A 20,208-nucleotide genomic window follows, 5' to 3' on the forward strand; every position below is an offset into this window, starting at 1 on the left:
TAGCAGGACCCAGGGCTTCCCCTTCCACTGGTGCTCTTACTAGGATATTCATTGCTACCTATGGGGTCAGAGTCCAGGGTCAGTCCATGTATAGTCTTTAGGTAGTGGCTTAGTCCCTGGAAGCTCTGATTGCTTGGCATTGTTGTACTTTTGGGGTCTCGAGCACCTTCAAGCTCTTCCAGTTCTTTCTCTGATTCCTTCAACGGGGGACCTATTCTCAGTTCAGTGGTTTGTTGCTGGCATTCGCCTCTGTATTTGCTGTATTCTGGCTGTGTCTCTCAGGAGCGATCTACATCCGGCTCCTGTCGGTCTGCATTTCTTTGCTTCATCCATCTTGTCTAATTGGGTGGCTGTATATGTATGGGCCACATGTGGGGCAGGCTCTGAATGGGTGTTCCTTCAGTCTCTGTTTTAATCTTTGCCTCTCCCTTCCCTGCCAAGGGTATTCTTTTTCCTCATTTAAAGAAGGAGTGAAGCATTCACATTTTGATCATCCATCTTGAGTTTCGTTTGTTCTTGGGATCTAGGGTAATTCAAGCATTTGGGCTAATAGCCACTTATCAATGAGTGCATACCATGTATGTCTTTCTGTGATTGGGTTACCTCACTCAGGATGATATTTTCCAGTTCCAAACATTTGCCTACGAATTTCATAAACTCGTTGTTTTTGATAGCTGAGTAATATTCCATTGTGTAGATGTACCACATTTTCTGTATCCATTCCTCTGTTGAAGGGGATCTGGGTTCTTTCCAGCTTCTGGCTATTATAAATAAGGCTGCAGTGAACATAGTGGAGCACGTGTCTCTTTTATATGTTGAGGCATCTTTTGGGTATATGCCCAAGAGAGGTATAGCTGGATCCTCAGGCAGTTCAATGTCCAATTTTCTGAGGAACCTCCAGACTGATTTCCAGAATGGTTTTACCAGTCTGCAATCCCACCAACAATGGAGGAGTGTTCCTCTTTCTCCACATCCTCGCCAGCATCTGCTGTCACCTGAGTTTTTGATCTTAGCCATTCTCACTGGTGTGAGGTGAAATCTCAGGGTTGTTTTGATTTGCATTTCCCTTATGACTAAAGATGTTGAACATTTCTTTAGGTGTTTCTCAGCCATTCGGCATTCCTCAGCTGTGAATTCTTTGTTTAGCTCTGAACCCCATTTTTTAATAGGGTTATTTGTTTCCCTGCGGTCTAACTTCTTGAGTTCTTTGTATATTTTGGATATAAGGCCTCTATCTGTTGTAGGATTGGTAAAGATCTTTTCCCAATCTGTTGGTTGCCGTTTTGTCCTAACCACAGTGTCCTTTGCCTTACAGAAGCTTTGCAGTTTTATGAGATCCCATTTGTCGATTCTTGATCTTAGGGCATAAGCCATTGGTGTTTTGTTCAGGAAATTTTTTCCAGTGCCCATGTGTTCCAGATGCTTCCCTAGTTTTTCTTCTATTAGTTTGAGTGTGTCTGGTTTGATGTGGAGGTCCTTGATCCACTTGGACTTAAGCTTTGTACAGGGTGATAAGCATGGATCGATCTGCATTCTTCTACATGTTGCCCTCCAGTTGAACCAGCACCATTTGCTGAAAATGCTATCTTTTTTCCATTGGATGGTTTTGGCTCCTTTGTCAAAAATCAAGTGACCATAGGTGTGTGCGTTCATTTCTGGGTCTTCAATTCTATTCCATTGGTCTATCTGTCTGTCTCTGTACCAATACAATGCAGTTTTTATCACTATTGCTCTGTAATACTGCTTGAGTTCAGGGATAGTGATTCCCCCTGAAGTCCTTTTATTGTTGAGGATAGCTTTAGCTATCCTGGGTTTTTTGTTATTCCAGATGAATTTGCAAATTGTTCTAACTCTTTGAAGAATTGGATTGGTATTTTGATGGGGATTGCATTGAATCTGTAGATTGCTTTTGGTAGGATGGCCATTTTTACTATATTAATCCTGCCAATCCATGAGCATGGGAGATCTTTCCACCTTCTGAGGTCTTCTTCAATTTCTTTCCTCAGTGTCTTGAAGTTCTTATTGTACAGATCTTTTACTTGCTTGGTTAAAGTCACACCGAGGTACTTTATATTATTTGGGTCTATTATGAAGGGTGTCGTTTCCCTTAATTTCTTTCTCGGCTTGTTTCTCTTTTGTATAGAGGAAGGCAACTGATTTATTTGAGTTAATTTTATACCCAGCCACTTTGCTGAAGTTGTTTATCAGCTTTAGTAGTTCTCTGGTGGAACTTTTGGGATCACTTAAATATACTATCATGTCATCTGCAAATAGTGATATTTTGACTTCTTCTTTTCCGATCTGTATCCCCTTGATCTCCTTTTGTTGTCTGATTGCTCTGGCTAGAACTTCAAGAACTATATTGAATAAGTAGGGAGAGAGTGGGCAGCCTTGTCTAGTCCCTGATTTTAGTGGGATTGCTTCAAGTTTCTCTCCATTTAGTTTAATGTTAGCAACTGGTTTGCTGTATATGGCTTTTACTATGTTTAGGTATGGGCCTTGAATTCCTATTCTTTCCAGGACTTTTATCATGAAGGGGTGTTGAATTTTGTCAAATGCTTTCTCAGCATCTAATGAAATGATCATGTGGTTCTGTTCTTTCAGTTTGTTTATATAATGGATCACGTTGATGGTTTTCCTTATATTAAACCATCCCTGCATGCCTGGGATGAAGCCTACTTGATCATGGTGGATGATTGTTTTGATGTGCTCTTGAATTCGGTTTGCCAGAATTTTATTGAGTATTTTTGCGTCGATATTCATAAGGGAAATTGGTCTGAAGTTCTCTTTCTTTGTTGTGTCTTTGTGTGGTTTAGGTATAAGAGTAATTGTGGCTTCGTAGAAGGAATTCGGTAGGGCTCCATCTGTTTCAATTTTGTGGAATAGTTTGGATAATATTGGTATGAGGTCTTCTATGAAGGTTTGATAGAATTCTGCACTAAACCCGTCTGGACCTGGGCTCTTTTTGGTTGGGAGACCTTTAATGACTGCTTCTATTTCCTTAGGAGTTATGGGGTTGTTTAACTGGTTTATCTGTTCCTGATTTAACTTCAATACCTGGTATCTGTCTAGGAAATTGTCCATTTCCTGAAGATTTTCAAATTTTGTTGAATATAGGTTTTTATAGTAAGATCTGATGATTTTTTGAATTTCCTCCGAATCTGTAGTTATGTCTCCCTTTTCATTTCTGATTTTGTTAATTTGGACACACTCTCTGTGTCCTCTCGTTAGTCTGGCTAAGGGTTTATCTATCTTGTTGATTTTCTCAAAGAACCAACTTTTGGTTCTGTTGATTCTTTCTATGGTCCTTTTTGTTTCTACTTGGTTGATTTCAGCTCTGAGTTTGATTATTTCCTGCCTTCTACTCCTCCTGGGTGTATTTGCTTCTTTTTGTTCTAGAGCTTTTAGGTGTGCTGTCAAGCTGCTGACATATGCTCTTTCCTGTTTCTTTCTGCAGGCACTCAGCGCTATGAGTTTTCCTCTTAGCACAGCTTTCATTGTCTCCCATAAGTTTGAGTATGTTGTATCTTCATTTTCATTAAATTCTAAAAAGTTTTTAATTTCTTTCTTTATTTCTTCCTTGACCAGGTTATCATTGAGTAGAGCATTGTTCAATTTCCACGTATATGTGGGCATTCTTCCCTTATTGTTATTGAAGACCAGTTTTAGGCCGATTTTAGGTGGTCCGATAGCATGCATGGGATTATTTCTATCTTTCTGTACCTGTTGAGGCCCGTTTTTTGACCAATTATATGGTCAATTTTGGAGAAAGTAACATGAGGAGCTGAGAAGAAGGTATATCCTTTTGCTTTAGGATAGAATGTTCTATAAATATCCGTTAAGTCCATTTGGCTCATGACTTCTCTTAGTCTGTTGACATCACTGTTTAATTTCTGTTTCCATGATCTGTCCATTGATGAGAGTGGGGTGTTGAAATCTCCCACTATTATTGTGTGAGGTGCAATGTGTGTTTTGAGATTTAGTAAGGTTTCTTTTACGTATGTAGGTGCCCTTGTATTTGGGGCATAGATATTTAGGATTGAGAGTTCATCTTGGTGGATTTTACCTTTGATGAATATGAAGTGTCCTTCCTTATCTTTTTTGATGACTTTTAGTTGGAAATTGATTTTATTTGATATTAGAATGGCTACTCCAGCTTGCTTCTTCAGACTATTTGCTTGGAAAGTTGTTTTCCAGCCTTTCACTCTGAGGTAGTGTCTGTCTTTGTCTCTGAGGTGTGTTTCCTGTAGGCAGCAGAATGCAGGGTCCTCGTTGCGTATCCAGTTTGTTAATCTATGTCTTTTTATTGGGGAGTTGAGGCCATTGATATTGAGAGATATTAAGGAATAGTGATTATTGCTTCCCGTTATATTCATATTTGGATGTGAGGTTATGTTTGTGTGCTTTCATTCTCTTTGTTTTGTTGCCAAGACGATTAGTTTCTTGCTTCTTCTAGGGTATAGCTTGCCTCCTTATGTTGGGCTTTACCATTTATTATCCTTTGTAGTGCTGGATTTGTAGAAAGATATTGTGTAAATTTGGTTTTGTCATGGAATATCTTGGTTTCTCCATCTATGTTAATTGAGAGTTTTGCAGGATACAGTAACCTGGGCTGGCATTTGTGTTCTCTTAGGGTCTGTATGACATCAGTCCAGGATCTTCTGGCCTTCATAGTTTCTGGCGAGAAGTCTGGTGTGATTCTGATAGGTCTGCCTTTATATGTTACTTGACCTTTTTCCCTTACTGCTTTTAGTATTCTTTCTTTATTTTGTGCGTTTGGTGTTTTGACAATTATGTGACGGGAGGTGTTTCTTTTCTGGTCCAATCTATTTGGAGTTCTGTAGGCTTCTTGTATGCCTATGGGTATCTCTTTTTTTAGGTTAGGGAAGTTTTCTTCTATGATTTTGTTGAAGATATTTACTGGTCCTTTGAGCTGGGAGTCTTCACTCTCTTCTATACCTATTATCCTTAGGTTTGATCTTTTCATTGAGTCCTGGATTTCCTGTATGTTTTGGACCAGTAGCTTTTTCCGCTTTACATTATCTTTGACAGTTGAGTCAATGATTTCTATGGAGTCTTCTGCTCCTGAGATTCTCTCTTCCATCTCTTGTATTCTGTTGGTGAAGCTTGTATCTACAGCTCCTTGTCTCTTCTTTTGGTTTTCTATATCCAGGGTTGTTTTCCATGTGTTCTTTCTTGATTGCTTCTATTTCCATTTTTAATTCCTTCAACTGTTTGATTGTGTTTTCCTGGAATTCTTTCAGGGATTTTTGTGTCTCCTCTCTATGGGCTTCTACTTGTTTATTTATGTTTTCCTGGAATTCTTTCAGGCATTTTTGCGATTCCTCTCTGTAGGTTTCTACTTGTTCTCTAAGGGAGTTCTTCACGTCTTTCTTGAAGTCCTCCAGCATCATGATCAAAAATGATTTTGAAACTAGATCTTGCTTTTCTGGTGTGTTTGGATATTCCATGTTTGTTTTGATGGGAGAATTGGGCTCCGATGGTGCCATGTAGTCTTGGTTTCTGTTGCTTGGTTTCCTGCGCTTGCCTCTCGCCATCAGATTATCTCTAGTGTTACTTTGTTCTGCTATTTCTGACAGTGGCTAGACTGTCCTATACGCCTGTGTGTCAGGAGTGCTGTAGACCTGTTTTCCTCTCTTTCAGTCAGTTATGGGGACAGAGTGTTCTGCTTTCGGGCGTGTAGTTTTTCCTCTCTACAGGTCTTCAGCTGTTCCTGTGGGCCTGTGTCTTGAGTGTCCTTCCGGGAGCTTCAGTGCACCAGGGTTCCAGATGGTCTTTGGCTTTTTCCTCTGGCGTCCGAGATGTGTGTGCAGAGAGCAGTCTCTTCTGGTTTCCCAGGCTTGTCTGCCTCTCTGAAGGTTTAGCTCTCCCTCCCACGGGATTTGGGTGCAGAGAACTGTTTATCCAGTCTGTTTCCTTCAGGTTCCGGAGGTGTCTCAGGCAGGGGTCCTGCCGCTCCTGGGCCTTCCCCCACGGGAGCCCAGAGGCCTTATACAGTTTCCTCTTGGGCCAGGGATGTGGGCAGGGGTGAGCAGTGTTGGTGGTCTCTTCTGCTCTGCAGCCTCAGGAGTGCCCACCTGACCAGGCGGTTGGGTCTCTCTCTCTCACGGGGTCTGGGAGCAGAGAGCTGCTGCGGGCCGGGATCCGTGGGTGTGGGACTTCCGGTAAACACAGAACGTGCCCGGTCCTAGAGGAATTCTGCTTCCGTGTATCCCAAGCTCACCAGGCAGCTTTCTTGCAGCAGAAAAGTTGGTCTTACCTGTGGTCCCGAGGCTCAAGTTCGCTCGTGGGGTGCTGCCCACGGGCTCTCTGCAGCGGCAGCAACCAGGAAGACCTGTGCCGCCCCTTCCGGGAGCTAGAAATAGTATTTTTTAAAAAGTATTTTGTCTAGTTATAAACACACTAAGGGGCATGTATATAAACACACACACACACACACACACACATACACACACACATGGAGCACACACACACACACACAGAGAGAGAGAGAGAGAGAGAGAGAGAGAGAGAGAGAACCTTCCGAGAATAAACAGTTTAAACATGTTGATCACACTGATTATTGAAGTGTTTATGATTGTTATTAAACTTCTCATTTCCCATCATTTACCTTGCTGTTACCCTAAAATAATTTAAAGGCTAGTCATGTTTCAGGTGTTATTTGCTTAGTTACAACTCAGCCTACTATTAAATTCTTGGGATCCTTTGACAATCCCAGAAACTGTGCAGAGGGTCAACAAAGGGCCTCATTACTTTATTACATTTTTAGAACCAAAGGCAAATACACATTATGAGAGAATTATTAGAATTCTCCACGACTCTCTCGCCTGTTATGAAAGTCGATTTTTGCAAATCACAATACAGGAGAGTTGAAATAAATAAATAAAAATGAAAGCATGCTCGCACCTCGTTCATTTAAGTGCCCCGCCCTTTCTCCAGTGCTCTGATGTCTATACCCTCCCACCCTCAGCTGTGTACTGAAGCTTCTTCCTCCCGACTGCTTAAAAATAGAAATATATCACCTCCCAGAGTATAGTGTGCTTGGTCCCTACTAATCAACACTAGGTGCTTGAACAGAAAGAGTAACCCAGGGCAGGCATGTTCCTCTCGCTGAGCCAAGTCAAAGGCACATCCCCATTGCTACTTCCTGAAAGGTTATTCTGTTTCATGTTTGATACTGGAGTTGGGATGGTTGCAATTCACCAAGTGGGAGTGGTCAGAGGAACCTAGGTCTCTGGCAAGAACAACAAGTGCTCTTAACCTCTGAGCCATCTCTCTAGCTCCTTCCTTCAAGTCTCAAGGGCTCAGTGACTTAGACTGTTTCTTTCCATCAAGTCCCATTACTTGGTATTGGACATTTATTCTGTGATCTACACTTATTTCAGACCAAGTAGCACTTTCTTCTCTAGCATTAATTGGTTACGAGCTTTCCAAGACTAAAATGGAGGATTCTAACTCTTTAAGAGATCCTGACCATAGTTTGAAGATACCACCCATGGCATACTAGCTGAAGGGGGCACTTGCTTACTGAGGCAAAGACATTGCTACTTAAATGTCTTTAAAATAATTGCTTAAAAATAATTGCTGTCCGTCTGTCATCTGTCTCTTCATCCTTCCTTCCAGTCCTCAGTTTAGAGGTCTCGAAGCCTAATCTGTGATGTCAGCAACATTTAGAAAACTGTTGTCATAGTTTGAGTTTCATTGTTGTAAAGAGACACCATGACCAAGCCAACTCTTATAAAGGAGAATGTTTAATTAGGGCTGGCTTACAGTTTCAGAAGTTTCTGTCCATTATCATCCTGCCAGGAAGCATGACAGACATAGTGCTGGAGAAGCTAAGAGTGCTACATCTTGATCTGAAGGTGAATAAGAGAGACTCTGTGGGCAGTCAGGAGGGGAATCTCTTCTGACCTGTGCGGAGCTTGAGGATAAGACCTCAAAGACCACCCCTACAGAGAAGTACTTCCTCCAACAAGGCCACACCCACTCCAGCAAGGCTACACCTCCTAATAGTGCCACTTCTCATGGACCAAGTATATTCAATACACCAAACCTGTTGAAATACAATCTTACTGCAGCTTGGCTGCATCTGAACTTTAGAGCAAGCCCAACAATGCACAGCTTACAAATTCCTGCAGGAGATGCTGATGTACCTATCAGTCAGAGAGCCACCAGCCTAAATCAAAATCCCCTGTGATGCAATCTGCTGTGGTTGGGCTCTGGAGGCAGCAATAATCTCTAACCCCCCCCCTTCTAAATCATCAGCTGCCCCTAAAATGACCTCTGCCATCTTCCAGACACTTGGCCTCCATGCTATCCCAACAATCACAACCTGAAGAAAGAAAATCAGTCAGTAAGCTTCCTGAACTTTCCAGAGCTGAGCTGACATCATCAATGATCCTCACTGGAGATCCAGATGCAACTGAAAAAGGTACTTTTTGATGAAAACATTCTAGCCTTGGCTGTCGTGAATGCAGGGGCAGAGAAGGGTCAGCATGAGCCCGAAGGAGAGGCACCATGGCGTAGAGTAGCTTTGCTGCGAAGCTTTAAGCCAGACTGTGGAAATGGAATACAGAGATTTTATTCCCTTACTCTTTTTTAAGTGGATAAGACCTTGGCCTGAGAAGCTCCTTTTGCAGTGAGCAGTCATTAATCCAGAGACTCTTGACTGGTCAAAGTGATGAGAGTTAGTGACTGGTGAGTGCTTGGCCTTAAATGGGACATCTGCATCTACCCTTCATCTCCCCCCCCCACCCCTCCACATCTTAAGGGACTTCAGAGAAGATGGAGTGAAACAATCTCAAGAGAGATGGCTCAGCAGTTATGAGCCCTGACTGCTCCTCCAGAAATCCCAGGTTTGATTCCCAGAACCGACATGACATCACACTACCTTATGATAACTTTAGTTCCATGAATTCCAACACTCTATTCTGGCCTTTGCAGGCACTGCACATACATAGTACACATAGATCGCGCACATACATACATATAGGCAAACAATCATATTCATAAAATTTAAGAGTAAATCTTTTGTAAAAATAAAAAAAATTTACATTTCATCCACTATTTTCAAAAATATAGACCATTAGTCAGTTCTTTGGCTTTACTCTGTCCTTTTCATCAATAAGTATACACACCTCTCTCATTCTCTCTCCCTTTCTTCATATCTTTGGATTAGAGTTGACATTTTCAGCTTTATTGTCCCTCTAAAATATCAGTTCTGATACTGGAAAAATAACCCAACACTTAAGGATGTTTTCTGCTCTGTTGGAGGACTGGAGTTCCGATGCCAACACTCACATGAGGGTGTTCGAAAATGCCTGTGACTCCAGATCCACAGGATCCAGTGCACCCTCGTGACCCTCATGGGTATTTCCCTTTCCCGCACACAAATAAAATAGCAAAATAAACTTTAACAAAGCACAAGCTCCGTTAAATCAGAGATTGCATCTGTTTTTATTGCTGTTTCCGCCTCTGTACCTGTAATAGTATCTGTCAGCCTGTCACCATTTACCAGAAATGACCACCATACTTCTCTCGGATGGTAAAGCCAAGTGCCTAGGAGTGGCTTTAAAATTTAACAAGTGACTTTTCTCAAATGCAAGTGTCAAAAGAAACACAGTGTTTGTTGAATGAGGCAGTGTTGGACAATAAAAACACAAAAGGGTGAGCTGAGAGTCTTTTGTTGCCAATGAACTAAGCATCAGGCTCATGTCTATGTCCATCCTGCACCTCAAGAAACTGAAGTCACATTGTGAATTATGAGAGGTGTCTGCTTCTTATATTCATAGCTGGAAAATGTACAAACATTAGAGCTTGAATTGGTATTTTAAACCATCTGGTAAGTCAAATTTATCAAGTGAAAGTCATTTAGATAACTACTTCGAAATTGGGTGTCTCCTTAAAAGCCAATCTGTCACATTGGGCAGAAGTAGCCGTATTCGCTTTTGTTGTTGGATGGCAGGGCCAAGCTTCCAGAAGTTGCTTCACAAATGACAAGTGAATTTACTCAAATGTTAGTCTCAAGAGGAACAGAATGATGTGCCTTTAAATGCTTCTAACTCCAAGGTCAACAAGATTTATGGTTTACCCAATGTGTCATAAAATGCCTCACGTTATGACTGATCCGCTGGAGACGTGAAGAATACTCAAAACTTCCTGAGTGCAAGCAAAAGAACCATTGCTCTGGAAAATGCCATGTGTTCATTAAGGCGGAGAAGCCTGTCATGGAACTGACATCAGCCATAGTTTTCACGGATTGTTTAGAATGAAGACAACATCACCAGGATGTTCTCTCTTATTACAAAATAAAATTAATCTGTAAACAGCCATTCCTCATAAATAGCTTGCTGCTTATAGTATTTGTACCTTTGGTGGGTGACTTAGTGTACAATGGACTGATCAAATGACTTAACACACAAACCAAAATGTGTTGGTGAGACACCAACAAACCGTTGTACAGGAGTTGTGCTCCAAGAACATAACTCAATACAATGTCAAGCTCTTGTGTAGAGCTGCGTCTTGTCTCCATCAGTAAAGTGCTCCCCATGCAAAGATGGGGATTTAAGTTTAAATTTCCAGCACCCACATAAAAATTGGGATTGACAGCAGGAGTTTGTAAGACCAGTACTGTTGGAGAAGATGAGAAAGATGGATCCCTTGACCTCATGTGCCATTGAGCCTAGACAATTAGTGATAGGTGACAATATCTAGTATTGACCTCGATACCCACATGTGCATGCATACTTCTGCATGTGCACTCATATGCACATGTACACACAACCACATGAAAACATATAATACATCACATATATACACGCATGTATATAGAGGGGGTATGCGTGCATCTCTTCAATCAGATCAAGTAAATTACTAAAAAGTCAATTTCTTATTTAATTTTTTGAGAATTTTATGCATGCATACTGTAGGGCATATGTGGCCCCATTACTAAATGGACATAAGAACTGGTAAAGTGGGGCAAGCTCAAACCCTGGTAATTTCAGAGATCTGAGGTGGTAGAAGTGGAGTTGCCCCCTTCCAGACTCCAATGCCTACTCCGAGACCACCCACTGAGAGGACTACAGGCACACGGTCACGTAGCATAGCATCTGGAGTTCTTGTCCATGCTAATGAGGTACCAAGGTCATGCCCTTCCTCCAAAAGTATATTTCCCCTGGTTCACCCTTGAATAAATGGTATGGGCCCACATTCACCCCTAATAAAGTCATATGAGCAAGCTAGGATCATTCCAAAGAGCTGCTTCATTAAGGGTCACCACTAGGAAGGCCTTTGCCTAAAGGAGCATGGCGTTAAAACTCCCAAAGAAGGCCTTTTCTCCTCTCCTGTCCCTCTGGTACTCACTCCCAATAGGGCTGGATCCTGCTCATCCTGGCTCTGCTTTCCCCTTCCTGCCTGGTATGCAGACACACCAAGGGGAAATATGGACCATGAACCCCGTTCCTGACTTCCTTTCTAGTCAGTATACTGGCAGTGCCCTGGTACCCAGAAGAGACCAGGAACCACAGAATCTCTCCCAGACCTCCTTCCCGCTTTTGGTCTGGCTAGAGTTGATGCACTGATGACAGGAAGGGAAACGCAGGCAGAAGACTCTGCCTTTCTCCTCTCTGAGCCAGTGAATTGGCAGAGTCCAGACACTGCAGGGAAAGAGAGGCAGAATGCAGTACCACACCATATAACATATTTTGATCAAATCCACATCCCCCTGTTTCCCTCCTCTTCAACTCCCCACCACCAACCCTTACTACTATTCACTCCGAATTCCACATGCTTTCTTTTTCCAAACTGATTTCCTATCTGAACCTGACTATCACAAAGGTAGTATCTGAGTCTTTATGGGTTGATCCTGTTTAGAATCCCATCTCTGTATATTCTGGGTAGGGGCTAACTGCTATAAATTCCCATCCCCCTGAGAGGGAACATATCCGGGTCCTCCTGATATGGAGACTGACAGTATCAGCATTTCTGCTGCCACTAATGGCAGGCATCCTGCTACAAGGCTGGGATCAAAGATTGGCCCAAGGAGAGTTTTCTTATTTTTATAACCAATGTGGATGTCTCAGAGTCAGAAGGATAAAGGACTGCTTGGTAAAATGGCCATTTCCTACAGAATGGCACACAGAGATCTCCTTGTGTAGTCCTGAGTAGTGGGGAGTTTCAGTTTTTAAATCCAGATGGCAGTCAGAAACTTGAGCAAGTATTCAGAGAACTTCTTTTCCATCCATCTATGGGTCCTAGTCTGGAGTCATTCTGACAGTAAGAGTGTATATGCTGGCTGAGTGGTGGTGGTACATGCCTTTAGGTCCAGCACTTGGGAGGCAGAGACAGGCAGATCTCTGAGTTCAAGGCCACGCTTGTCTATAGAGTTCCAGAACAGCCAGGACTACATAGACCCTATCCCAGGAGGATGGGAGGGGTATGATAAGAGTGTTCATTTTATGTTCTGCTTCATGTTACCTTGGACCAACAAGCATGCATTAAAACCAAGGGCATGGCAGGGAGTACTCAAATGTGTCCAGCAGTGAGCACTTCAGGAAAGATGTCCAGGAAGTTCAGTTGGCCAAAACCTAGCAAGATACTGACTTCTATCATTGTAAAAGAGTGGAGAAGAAAGGTCTATGGGTAGAAGAATGAAGAGCATTGTTGGCTGGAGAGATATTTTAGGTAGCAGACTAAAAACAGTACAAGTACAAGGACCTTACTTCAAATCCTGGCACCTGCATAAGGATGGCACACTGCCATGTGTGCCCATTTTCTCAGTGGTGTAGAGGCAGAGACAGGAAGATCATTGGGGCTTAATAGCCAGGCAAACTGGTAAGCTTCAGTGAGAGACCCTGTCTTAAAAGATAAGGTGGAGAACACTAGAAGAAGTCATCTGATGTCATTCTCTGAATTCTACATGAACACATATATGTACATACATACATACATGTGAACATGTACACATGCATGCACTAGCTGACACACACTATATACAAGCACCAGATGATAGATACATGCATTCATAATACATAGATAGATAGACAGATAGATAGATAGATAGATAGATAGATAGATAGATAGACAGACAGACAGACAGACAGATGGTAGACAAATAGATGAGACAGACAGACAATGAAAAGGTTTTGGTAACATGCCAGTGAAAGAGCTGAGCAGGTTAGGAATATAAGGTCTCTAAGGATTTTGAGGGCATGAGGGCTAAAGTACCCTGAAAATGAAGAAAGTTAATAAAGAGCTTTAAGAGACTAGTTTAGTCCCATTACCCAATGTATGTCACACAGACCACCATAAAGTGGTGTACATTATGTCACATACTATTCCCTCATCATTTTATATACACTTGGCAATCAATAGCGATTGTGAGTGACAGGAAGTAACATTAGGGAAATAGAAATATTAGAGAAGACACTAAGGGAATGCCTTAGAGAACCAACGAGTCTTTAATAGACATAAATTCTTTAGTGACCCCAATAGATTGTGGTTATAGGAGTACATTTCAGCCCCTAATAGTTCCCAAAGGGACGATTACAGCAGCATGAAATTAGTCTGAGAGATTGGTCCACTGGTCTCTTGAATATATCCCATTATAAAATGCTTCATATAGTCAGTAGGTCATCTGGCCCAGCAGCCTTTAGCCCCCACAGAAACCAATGGATGGTGCTCAGCAGTCAATGTACAGGCTCCAAGCTCAAACAAACCTGTCACAAGGAGACTCTCGACAAATTTCTTACCCCCAAACTTGTTTCCTTATACACAGTAATTGTCCCAATTTTCTCTGTGTTGCTGTAATAAAACACTAACCAAAGCCAACTTGGGGTAAAAGGGGTTTGTTTCAGCTTCTAAGTTACAGCCCATCAGTAAAGGGAAGCCGGGGCAGAAGCTCAAGGCAGGAACTGAAGCAGGGACTGTGAAAGAGTCTTCACTGGCTTGCTCCTCCTACTTGCTCAGTCTGCTTTCTTATTTTTGTTTTATCTTTAATCTTTTTTTACAGTCCAGCAGTTAGCTACCTCCTATTCTACTCTCAGATAGTTCCTTATCCCATTCCTCCTCCCTTCTCCCCCCAGTCTCCAAGAGGATGTCCCCAACCCCCACACCCCAAGCAGATACTTATATCCAACCAATGGTCTGAAGTCCAGGGACCCCTGTGGTTGTATTAGAAGAAGGCTGGAAGAAGCTGAGGAGGAAGAAGGACAACCCCATAGGAAGACCAGCAGTCTCAACTAACCCAGACCCCTGAGATCTCTCAGACACCAACCAGGCAGCATACACTAGCTTCTCTAAGGCTCCAGACACATATACAGCAGTTTGCTTTCTTATACAGTCCTAAGGCCCACCTGCCGAGGGATAGCACTGTTCACCATAAGCTGGGCCCTCCCACATCAATTAGCAACCAAGAAATTGTCCCCATCAGTATACCCACAGGTCAATCTAATGGAGGAACTCCTTGGTTGAATTTGCATCTTTCTGAGTGTGCCAACTTGACCACAGAAGCTAAGTATGACACAGATCATGTCTACAATATGCCTGCCCACCAACCCCATTCATAACAGTGAGAAACAATGGCACCAGCAAAGCATTTAGCATGTTCCTAGAGAAGACTCAACCTTATATAGCACTGGGAGAGAAGATCCAGGAAATGTTTGATTGAATTTGGCAGAAAACAGGAAATCAGATGAGAAACATCATCCCCCCAAGCAGTAAGAAAAAGTAGGGATCATCTACAGAAAGATTTGCTAAAATGTTCCTGACAGGTGAAACCCACTGCCATTCCTCTGCTTTTCCTGAATTTTATCACGAGCTAGTCAAGCCCAAGGCACTTCTCAGTCCTAAAGCCCAATGTTCAAACTGTGAGTTTGAGCCCTGGCACGGAACAGAAGGTCAAAGGCTGATCAAACAAGGGCTAAACATAACTTTCTCAGGCTGAATTGAATTTGTGAGCCAATCTAGACTTCAGACTTCTATCTAGCAATATTTCGTGCTACACAAATACCTACATCTGTTGTCTTTTGTACTCTACAACAAATGGGATATTTAGGGGCTGATTTATCCCCTTACTTATTTTTACATGACTAAGGATGGCATGTGAAATCGCTAAATACTTTCTAACTACCACTGGGTAGTTCTCACGTCTTCACAAAGCATATGGAGATACGGGGAACTCCCACTTTGAGGAACAAGGAAGAAAAATAGCAGATCTCTCTTTTGAAAGGAAAAAAATCTAAATGGACATACAAAATATCTACAAGGGAAAAGGAGAAGAGGTTGTGGAGCCTTTTCCAAAGAATAGCAACAATAGCGTGCTGTTTTTAAACAGAGAAAATATCTCTTCAAAATCTAGCTTTTAAAAAAAGGTCAGAGAAGTTTAAGGTTTACTCGAGTGTAAATGTCAATTGGAGTAAGTGGGTCTGTGAGAAAGTGGGGAGATCACTGACCTTTAGTCCAAAAGAAGGCTCGAAATGGCGCCCAAAAAGAGAAAGTAGAAGAAAAAAACTGAGAAAGATTTTTAACTAGGAAACTATAATGATGAAAATTATAATTAACTGGAATTCTTACTTGCTCACACACCAGAATTTTTGTTGCAAAGCCATGCTCCATGTAGTTAAATGAAAATAGGCTGGGGAGGTAGGTCAGTGCATGAAGTGCACACACATACGGGCCAAAGTTCAAAGCCCCAGCATCTGTGGAAAAACTGAGCAGGTGTAGAGACAGAGCCAGGGGATACCAGAGCAGAGCGGTTGGCAAGACTAGCAAAATCAGGGAGCATTATGTTTAGAAAGAGACTTGCCTCAGGTAACGAAGTACAGAGAAATCAAAGAAAATACCCAATGTCAACCTCTGATGTAGTCAGAGACATATGGGCATATGCACATAGCAACATGCATTCACATGTTGCTAGACTAGTTGATCTAGGGTCAAGGTCAAGGGTTAAGATCCCAGGATCTTTCACCAGATTACATAATTTTAAAAATAATTTAGAGCCAGCTTCACTATCAGACATATTTTCTTGTGGTGGCCAGAAACCTCTATATCCACACAGAAAGAATCTGACCACTGGATGACTTTAAATTCCCAAGTTTGGTCTTCTCTTTCTGCTGTGTCCTGGATTAGATGCCCATCAGCGATCATGACTGTAGGATATCCTGACTGGTTTATGCTTATGGGCCTCAACCCAAGATGCATAGAATATATAAAAATGGACTAAGAAGAATTTGGCCACAATAAATAGCAAGCATCCCTATTCACAGTGACTAGGTTCCTATTGGAAAGTAAGTTTCACACTTGAAACTAAGCCCATACCATTCTTCAAAGGGATAGGATACTTTCTTATGTGTACACAAGCATCCCTGAAAACCTCAGAGACTCACGATGAGGCATCTTTATCATTTAAGCATGTAGAACCTGGGAGGGACCACCATACAGCGAAGCTGGCAGAAAAACACGTTATCAAATTTCACATTGGGAAGTAAGCACACCAGAGATCACACCACATGAACACCCTTAAAGCCAAAAAGAAAGTTTATTGCCAGCCTGCAGCTGCATAAAGAACTTGCCCAAATCATGCAGTCCCAAGACTTATAACTCTTTGCCTTTTATGCACAAAAACCACATTCTGGTTTACACTCAGTTTGCAAGAAGTGGACCTACAGAAGCCAAAAGGCCAAGTTAGTACATTTGGGGACTTTGTTGTTGGTCATGAACTCTCCTATGGACTAGGTCTTTGTTCTTGCTTTGGCTGGTGCTAGGGCCTACCTGCTAGGTTTTAAGGTCAGAAAGGTACCTCTAAAATGGCAGTATTAGTCATGCTAAAGTCTGGGTGACCACTACATTAATGAGGGGAACCTATTTTAAATTTATCTCTTATTAGTCTTTAAATTTCGCCAAAAATCATGCCCCATATGCCTTTCCAGCTTTCTCCTTTAACACTCTAAGCTCAGGACACAGTCTATGCAGTCAACACCTTTACCAGACTCTTCATCCTGTGTCTCACAGAAATCACAGTCATCATAAGACCACGCTTGGACCTCCCTGTTCTATCATTCTCTTACCTCTACTGTTGATTTCAAAGTTTGTGTTTCTACCATTTTCTTTTCACTTTTTCTTGCATACTCATCCACTTCCATGGAAACTCCCCATATGTTCATGTAATTATCTACCATTTTTGTTAGGTCCTTTCATATATTTTCTGGTTTTGTTTTGTTTTGTTTTGTTTTGTTTGACACAGGGTCTTTAACTCAGGCTGGCTTTGAACTCCCTATGTAGCTGAGGATGATCGATGATCTTGAGCTCCTAATCTTCCAACTTCCCCATCCCACATTCTGGAATTACAGATGTGCTTTATGCAGTATATGAGATCAAACCCTGAGCTTTATGTATGCATTTTATCAAGGTATATCTCCAACTTAATTCATTAATACATCAATTATAATTACTGTAGAGTTTCTGACTTTGGGAACTTTAAAGTTTCTAGCCATGGAAGTACATGCCTATACTTCCAATACTGAGAAGATTGAGCCAGGAGGATTATGTGTTTGAAGCTTGACTTACCTGGTGAGATCCTGCCTTCAAAAAAAAAGTGCTAGACTAACAGTTCTAATATCTAGGTTTTCTCTGAGTCTGCTCTTATTGAAGGTTTATGTCTTGGTATATAGCTTTGTTTTGGTATAGTTTGGGGAAGGGGCAAGGTCTATGTAGCCTGGGCTGAAATTGAACTGATTATATAACTTAGGACGAGCTCCCCATCCTCCTCTCTTTACCTCTAGAGTATTGGAACTCCAAGCTTGCACCACCACACCTGGCTTGGCAGTGCATTTTTTAAACTATATTTTTGTATGTCTTCTCACTTCTTTCACTGTGACTCTTTGTTCTAATTAGGAATAACAAATGAAGTGACAGCAAATATATCCCACAATCTGGCTTCCACTGTTCCTCAGGCAAGGAGAAAGTATAGCAGGAAACATAACTTAGTCTCAGCTGCTTGGAATCCTACCTGAGTCCTGACATGCATCTATTGGCTGGCTTTGCTTCATTCCTGTTTTCAGCATCCTCTTTGATTTCATCCCTTGGACCTACTACATGGTACAGCACAGCACACTCCTACATGAGAGTTGCTCTAGCCCACAGCCTTCTGGTTTCCACAGCTCTTGATAAGCCAAATCACCATCTGTGGTACCTCATCAAGGAGTGATGAGCTGATCTGGCACTGGAAGGATCAGCACCATGGTTTCATCATCCCACTCCAAGTTCTTATCTGAAGGCAACTCCTTAGCTTCATCCCTTCCCTATGATCTGTGTAACTACTCCTAAAATCACAGGCGCCCGGGAATTCTAAAGTAGCATCACCATATGTGAAAGCTTGCAGTGACTTTCGTCATTCTTGTGTGCCTGGACAGCTTCTGAATGGTAGAATAATTTTCCTCTCTCATTGTACCACAAGTAAATCTTGCCAATTCTCGTGTCATAAATCAGTCATTTTATGTCTGAGAGATATTTTATATGGGGAATGAAGAAGTTGTGGATGTCCGTCCTGTGAGTCGCATTCTTAGTGTGGGATACTCAGTAGTGGAGAGAAAATAAGCGCTCTGCTACTGGGATAGCACCTGCACGTAGGCTTGGCTCAGACATCTTTCATCTCCTCAATGTGGCCCATGATGTCAGTATCGTCATAGTCAAATTCTTCATCAACATTGGTATGCTCTCAACTTTCTTTATCTAGGTCTTCCTCCTTCTTTTCTTCCTCTTCTTCCTCTTCCTTGCTTTCCTATACTTGCTGCTTGGTCAGCTTCTTCATCTGCTAATCAAACCACTGGAGTTTAGATGGCTTCGCCACCCAGGCTCAGCTGTGAGTCCTCAGGCATGCCACATTTGAACGCTTTCGTAGAGGCTGAAGTCACTTTATCGGGGCATGTGAATGACTGAGCCTTGATGGCTGCATTTATGGCACCTTGCCCACACCATCCACACTTAGTTCCTTCTCTGAGTTCTTGTTCATCATCTTTTCTTGGTGATTCACAGCCAGCACTCCGTATGCCACCAGGACTGGAGATAATCTTTCCCAGACATTGAAAGTGGTAAGCTTCTTACAACAGACAGTATAGTAGGTGGCTATGTTCTTGCCCTCCTCCACCACAGCCTGCTGATTCCCCAAGGTTTTCAGTGTTAACATGGGACATGTTAACCACTTGGAGATGCAGACTTTAGCTATGCGAGTCGGTCTCGCATGCGCCTACTGCAGCTCCAAGTCAGAGAATGCTACCTGGCAGGTGATACAGGTATATGTTGCTCTCACAAGGCAGAAAGTAACAGGCAGCCATGCCTCCATATTCTTATAGCATGCCAGACAGGACGCATGTGGAAGTGAAAATAAAGTAGCTCTGCATCAAAGTGGATTTGAATCTTCTTCACAGGATGGCTACTGCCCGGAAATGTGCTTACACAGTTCATCTGTGGTCCTTGAACCCTCAGCTTTTTCTCGGAACACAGCCAGTTTTTCCATATTTCATGATAATTACAGGGCTGCCATTCTCAGGTAGCTTGAATGCTTGTCCCTATAGAAGACAAGGTGCCAGGAAGGAAAGGAAGTCCTTTACCTTTTGCACAGTGGTCAACCCTTTCTCCCATACACTATGAAAAGTGATTCTTCACTACTCTCTGCTCTTCCACAGGGATTGTTATGGCCAAAATCTCTGGCAAGGAGATAGGATCTGATACAAATTCTTCTTCTTTCTGGGGATCCCTGGAATTTCTTTCATGCTTACCCATATTCAACCTTATTGGAATATAGGAAAAATTATTAAGGTGCTTGTTGACTTCTTCTTATCCATTTATGTATTATCCCTCCCTTTCTTAATGACCATCACAGAGGGAAGAATCCACATGTCCAGTTTCTCTTCTGAGGAGCCTCTTCCTTCCCCTTGTGCATGTAATTTGCTTATTCTGTGACCTAAACTTTCTAATGAGACCACAAATCATTAGGCTTTTGTAACATAGCTGCTTTTTCTCACTACAATAGCTAACAGTGATGCTCCTTCCAGCTCCCTATATCCTTAGGGAAAGCATAAGCCCTTGTCTCCTCTATTTAGGATGCCATACCACCATAAATTATATGACTTACGAATGCCAGGAATGTATATCTCACCATTACAAAGGCTGTAATGCCCTAGATCAAAGTGT

The 20,208-nt window shown here is 42.1% G+C and overlaps 1 pseudogene; it reads right to left on the minus strand.

Annotated features, from left to right (window-relative positions):
• Positions 1 to 17,965: 17,965 nt before the first annotated feature.
• Positions 17,966 to 19,201, minus strand: Zfp622-ps1 (zinc finger protein 622, pseudogene 1; annotated as a pseudogene).
• Between the last annotated feature and the right edge of the window lie 1,007 nt (positions 19,202 to 20,208).

Source organism: Rattus norvegicus, chromosome 10, assembly GCF_036323735.1.
Source record: "Rattus norvegicus strain BN/NHsdMcwi chromosome 10, GRCr8, whole genome shotgun sequence".
In the NCBI taxonomy this organism is placed as follows: Eukaryota; Metazoa; Chordata; class Mammalia; order Rodentia; family Muridae; genus Rattus; species Rattus norvegicus.